The sequence below is a fragment of the Saccopteryx bilineata genome, chromosome 4 (genome assembly GCF_036850765.1).
Source record: "Saccopteryx bilineata isolate mSacBil1 chromosome 4, mSacBil1_pri_phased_curated, whole genome shotgun sequence".
In the NCBI taxonomy this organism is placed as follows: domain Eukaryota; kingdom Metazoa; phylum Chordata; class Mammalia; order Chiroptera; family Emballonuridae; genus Saccopteryx; species Saccopteryx bilineata.
In genome coordinates, this window is record NC_089493.1 from 58,577,466 (window position 1) to 58,584,348 (window position 6,883).

Here is a 6,883-nt window from a genome sequence, read left to right on the forward strand (position 1 = left end):
ATTGATGTCACCCTAGTAAAATTAATAAAACAATAAATAAAATAAAAAATATATAAAAAAAGAAAATCATACATCATGATCAGGTGGGATTTATTCTGGGGAGGCAAAGCTGATACAATATTTGCAAATCAATCAATGTGATTCACCACATAAAAGGAAGGAGAAAAACCACATGATAATTTCAATAGATGCAGAAAAAGCATTTGATAAAATCCAGCACCCATTTATGATTAAAAACTCTCAGCAAAGTGGGGATACAGGGAACATACCTCAACATGATGAAGGCCATCTATGACAAACCCACAGCCAACATCATACTCAATGGGCAAAAATTAAAAGCAATTTTCCTAAAATCAGGAACAAGGCAGTGGTGCCCCCTTCCATCACTCTTATTCAACATAGTACTGTAAGTCCTATCTACAGCAATCAGACAAGAAGAAGAAATAAAATGCATCCAAACTGGAAATGAAATGAAACTATCATTATTTGCAGCTGATATAATATTGTATATAGAAAACCCTAAGGTCTCAGTCAAAAAACTACTGAATCTGATAAACGAATTCAGCAAGGTGGCAGAATATAAAATTAATACACAAAAATCAAAGGCATTTTTATACATGAATTATGAAATGTCAGAAAGAGAAATTAAGGAAACAATCCCCTTCACTATTGCAACAAAAAAATAGAGTACCTAGGAGTAAATTTAACCAAGAAGGTTGAAGACTTGTAATCAGAAAATTATAAAACATTGATAATAGAAATCAGGGAAGATATAAACAAGTGGAAGCATATACTGTGCTCATGGCTAGGAAGAATAAACATCATTAAAATGTCTATATTGCCCAAAGCAATTTATAAATTCATGCAATACCAATTAAAATACCAATGACATACTTCAAAGATATAGAACACATATTCCAAAAATTTATATGGAATAAAAAAGAACATGAATAGCCTCAGCAATCTTGAAAAAGAAGAATGAAGTGGGAGGTATCACACTTCCTGATATCAAGTTATACTACTAGACAGTTGTACTCAAAACAGCCTGGTACTGACATAAGAACAGGCATATAGATCAATGGAACAGAACAGAGAACCCAGAAATAAACCCACACCGTTATGGACAATTGATATTTGACAAAGGAGGTAAGAGCATACAATGGAGTAAAGACGGTTTCTTTAACAAATGGTGTTGGGAAAATTGGACAGCTACCTGCAAAAAATAAAACTAGACCATCAACTTACACCATGCACAAAAATAAACTCAAAATTGATAAAGGACTTAAATGTAAGTCGTGAAACCGACTTACATATGTTTTCTTAGAAGAAAACATAGGCAGTAAGCTCACCGACATCTATCGCAGCAATATGTTAGCTGATCTATCTCCACAAGCAAATTAAATAAAAGACAGGATAAACAAATGGGACTATATCAAACTATAAAGCTTTGCACAGCTAAAGACAATATGAACAGAATAAAATGACAAACCACACAATGGGAGAACATATTCGACAATATATCTGATAAGGGGTTAATAACTAAAATTATAAAGAATTTGTAAAATTCAACACCAGGAAGACAAACAATCCATTGAAAAAATGGGCACAAGAAATGAATAGACACTTCTCCAAAGAGGACATACAGATGGCCAATAGACAAATGAAAAAATGTTCAACATCATTATTCATTAGAGAAATGCAAGTTAAAACCACAATGAGATACCACCTCACAGCAGTCAGAATGGCGCTAATTAACAAAACAATACACAATAGGTGCTGGCGAGGATGTGGAGAAAAGGGAACCCTCCTGCACTGCTGGTGGGAATGAAGACTGGTACAGCCACTGTGGAAAACAGTATGGAGATTCCTCAAAAAATTAGCAATGGAACTGCCCTTTGACCCAATCATCCCACTTATAAGAATATATCCCAAGGACACCATATCACCGACTGAAGAAAAGAAATGCACCCCCATGTTTATGGCAGCATTGTTCACAATAGCTAAGAACTGGAAACAGCTCAAGTGTCAGTCAGTTGACAAGTAAATTAAAAAGCAGTGGTACATATACACAATGGAATACTATGGGGCTATGAGGAAGAAGCAAATAATACCTTTTGCAACAAGATGGATGGACCTGGAAACTATTATGTTGAGTGAAATAAGCCAAGCAGAGAAAGAGAAATATCATATGACCTCACTCATTTGAGGGATCCAAGGAACAATGTGAACTGAGGAATGGAATTTAACCTGAAGGGAAGGGGGGGAGTGAGATGTTGGGAGTGGGGGAGGGGAGATGTTGGGGGGAATACAGGGGAGGACGGTGCTTTTGAGGAGACACTAGAATCTATGTAAACACAATAAATAAATTAATATACAATTAATAAAGATAAAAAAGAAAAATCAAAAGAAAAAATATTGAAGTGATATCAAAGACGATTTTTTGGTGTTGGCATTATGGTTTTTGGTTATTTTTTCCCTTGTCTGTTCCAGTTTGCTAAATGAGAAACTGCTAATTTTATAATCATAAAATATAAAAGACCTCACACAAAATAAAAATAAAAAATAAAAAAAGACTTCAGTGGAGGATGTACCGTCTCATGTGGTAAAAAGAGCAAGAGAACTAGAATTAGAAGTGGAGTCTGAAGATCTGACTGAATTTCTGCAATCTCATTGTAAACAAACTTTAATGGATGAGGAGCTGTTTCTTATGGATGAGCAAAGAACGTGGTTTCTTGAAGTGGAATGTACTCCTGGTGAAGACGCTGTGAAGACTGTTGAAATGATAGCAAAGGATAGAATATTGGGTAAACTTAGTTGCTAAAGCAGTGGCAGAATTTGAAAGGATTGACTTCAACTTTTAAAGAAGCTATATGTGGGAATTTTACCATACATCACTGCATGCTACAGAGAAATTGTTTCTGAAAGGAAGAGCTCATCAACACAGCAAACTAATTTTAGTCTTATTTTAAGGAATTGCCACAGCCACCACAACCTTCCTCAGCCACCACTTGATCAGTCAACAGCCATCAATCAACATCAAGGCAAGCCCCTCCATCAGCAAAAAGATTATGGCTTGCTAAAGGCTCAGATGATGGTTAACATTTTTTAGCAATAAAGTAGTTTTTAATTAAGATACATACATTGTTTTTTTAAAAAAACATAATGATATTGCATACTTAATACACTACAGAATATTATAAACGTAACTTTTATATACACTGGGAAACCAAGAAATTTGGGTGACTCACTTTACTGAGAGACTCGCTTTATTGTGGCAATCTGGAAACCAACCCACAGTATCTCTGAGGTATGCCAGTGCGCACATGATGAAAAAACAGAACTGTGCATACACATTGTGGCAATGTTGATTCCTGGTTTCTATGTGCTAAATGGGCAGTTTTACCATCAGAAATGGTCTGTGCTCCTCTTAGAAATGAAAAGAAATAACCAAGTTAACCAGATCATAAGAGCTGGGGCTTCATTGGAAGTATAGGCAACTTCACGGGAGACTCTCCTTACTGGTCATGATACAATGGTCATCAGAGGTGCTCTTGTCATCATGTAATATCCCTCTTTATCACTGTCACTGCTTTCTTCTGGGACAGATTTGCCTGCTATATGCATTCTCTTGATCATTTAATTTTTAACCTTCTTTGTTTTTGGTATATTTTTCATAAAGACTATTTTTATTTGTTCCCAGTACAATTTGAGAATCTTTATATGTGAAGATGTGAGTTTAATCTGTTTATGCAGTATATTTATTGGTCAGGGTTCAATTGGAGAAACAGACTAGTAGGAGATATATTATATTAAGAGATCAGTTGTAAGGAATTGGCTCATGTAATTAAGGGGGTTGGCCAGATCAGTCTAAAATGGTAGGGCGGCCATCTCAAAGGGCAGGCTGGAACTCTGCAGAATGGGCTGAAGCTACAGTGCACACACCAGATTTCCTCTGCAGCAAAGCCTCAGCTCTGCTTTTGACCTTTGAACTTACTGAATCAGACTCTCACAGATAATCTCAGTAAATCTCTATTACTCAAAGACAATTGATTATGGACTGTAATCACATCTACAAAATACCTTCACAGCAATATCTAGATTTGTGTTTGAATAACTGGGGAAGTAACCTAGCCAAGTTGAGAAATAAAACTGACCATCTCACAGTATATGTCATTAACATACTTGGATTTATTCCTACCATTATGTGTGGATTTTCTATTTATTAGGTTTTTTCATTACTGCTGCTTCTCCTTCTCCTTCTTCCCCTTCTTTTTCTCCCAGTTCTTCTCTTCGACCTCCTCCCCCTCCTTCTTTCTTAATTTTTGCCTTCTGTTGAACTGTGAGTTTCTCAGTTACCTTTTAGCTAATTTCTAGTTTGCAAGTGATAAGTTTCTTTTATATTATTTATGTGTTTGCCTTTAAATTTTTCAAGACCTATATCTAACTTTTTATTTTTCCAACAAAGTATAAAGTTAATAATTTTGCTTATCCAGACAACACAAGGAAAATAGCATTTTTCTAATACTTCTAGTGTGTGAAGTATTCCCCACTAATAAAATAATTCATGTTTTATAAAACCTTATTTCAAACTTTCACATTAATTTTTTTCCACTGTCAGCCCTTATTTTTATTTAAGGACATATTTACTAATGTTTTCTTCATCATCACCACTTGGGTTCAATTCCTTCTACATTCTGTTTCTTTTATTAGGAAGTTCTTTTATTGAGTAATAAACTCTCAATGTCCTAATATATCTTTATTTCACCCTCATTCTTAAATGGTCATCTAGCTAAGTACAGGATTCTGGATTGGCTGTTATATTTTTCCTTTGACACTTTGAAGTTATTTTTTCACTTTCTTTCAGATTACCTTCTGACTGATATGTCCACTGTCAATGTGATTGTTTTTCCTCATAGGTTATTTGTCTTATCTCTTCTGCTGGTTTTTAAGATTTCTTTTTTATACCTGATGTATTACACTCACTCTTTCCTTCTCTCTCTCTCTCTCTCTCTCTCTTTCCCTCTCTCTTTCTCTCTTTCTCTCTTATTGGTGGGGTTCAAATAATTTAGTAACAGATTCTCTGCCCTAATGACTATTTTATTTTATTTTTTTTATTTTTATTATTTTTTTTTTTGCATTTTTCTGAAGTTGGAAACGGGGAAGCAGTCAGACAGACTCCCGCATGCGCCTGACCGGGATCCACCCGGCATGCCCACCAGGGGGCGAGGCTCTGCCCATCCGGGGCATCGCTCTGCCGCAAATAGAGCCATTCTAGCGCCTGAGGCAGAGGCCACAGAGCCATCCCCAGCGCCCGGGCAAACTTTTGCTCCAATGGAGCCTTGGCTGCAGGAGGGGAAGAGAGAGACAGAGAGGAAGGAGAGGGGGAGGGGTGGAGAAGCAGATGGGCGCTTCTCCTGTGTGCCCTGGCCGGGAATCGAACCCGGGACTCCTGCACGCCAGGCTGACGCTATGCCACTGAGCTAACTGGCCAGGGCCTAATGACTATTTTAAGTATAAAAAAGTATACCAAGGCCCTGGCCGGTTGGCTCAGCGGTAGAGCGTCGGACTAGCGTGCGGAGGACCCGGGTTCGATTCCCGGCCAGGGCACACAGGAGAAGCGCCCATTTGCTTCTCCACCCCTCCGCCGCGCTTTCCTCTCTGTCTCTCTCTTCCCCTCCCGCAGCCAAGGCTCCATTGGAGCAGACATGGCCCGGGCGCTGGGGATGGCTCCTTGGCCTCTGCCCCAGGCGCTGGAGTGGCTCTGGTCGCAACATGGCGACGCCCAGGATGGGCAGAGCATCGCCCCCTGGTGGGCAGAGCATCGCCCCTGGTGGGCGTGCCGGGTGGATCCCGGTGGGGCACATGCGGGAGTCTGTCTGACTGTCTCTCCCCGTTTCCAGCTTCAGAAAAAAAAAAAAAGAGAAAAAAAAATTAAAAAAAAAAAAAAAAAGTATACCAAAAGGTAGTTTATTTTTCATACATTTAATACTTAAATAAGAATAGTAAAAGAGGTATACAAAACTAGTTTATGTCATGAAAAAGAGCTTTAAAATATTAATGAGAAGATTTTCAATAATACCTGAAAAAAAACCCAATAAAACTGTTATCTGAGATATTTCCAGTGATAGCTTGTCACCCCCTGGTTGTTTGACACTTTTTCTCTTTACATTATCTGTTTGTTTATTGAAGTAACAAGTGCAAGGGAATTAACAACTAGTATTTCATCAAACATATAATGAGTTTTATGAAATAAATAAATAATATTACATAGTTCCATCAAATTTTTTTCACCTATGGACAGAATGAACATTATAATGGGTGCTTAAAATATGCTGTTTGAAAAATCATATGAACCTATCAATAGATGCAGGAAAAGCATTCGATAAAATACAACATCCCTTTCTGTTTAAAACACTCAATAAAATCGGAGTAGAAGAAAAATACCTCAACATAACAAAGGCCATATATGACAAACCATCAGCTAATATCATACTAAATGGTGAAAAAAATGGAGACTTTGCCTCTAAAATCAGGAACAAGACAAGGCTGCCTGTTCTCTCCACTCTTATTCAACATAGTTCTGCAAGTTCTAGCCAGAAAAATCAGGCAAGAGAAAGAAATAAAAGGCATCCATATTAGGAGAGAAGAAGTAAAGGTATTGCTTTTTGAAGATGACATGATCCTGTATACAGAAAACCACAGACTCTGCCAAAAAAACCTATTAGAAATAATAAACCAATACAGTAAAGTCACAGAATACAAAATCAATATACAAAAGTCCACTGCTTTCCTATATGCCAATGATGATACATCGGAAAATGAATTAAAAAAAACAATTCTTTTCACAATTGCAACAACAACAAAAATACCTAGTAATAAACTT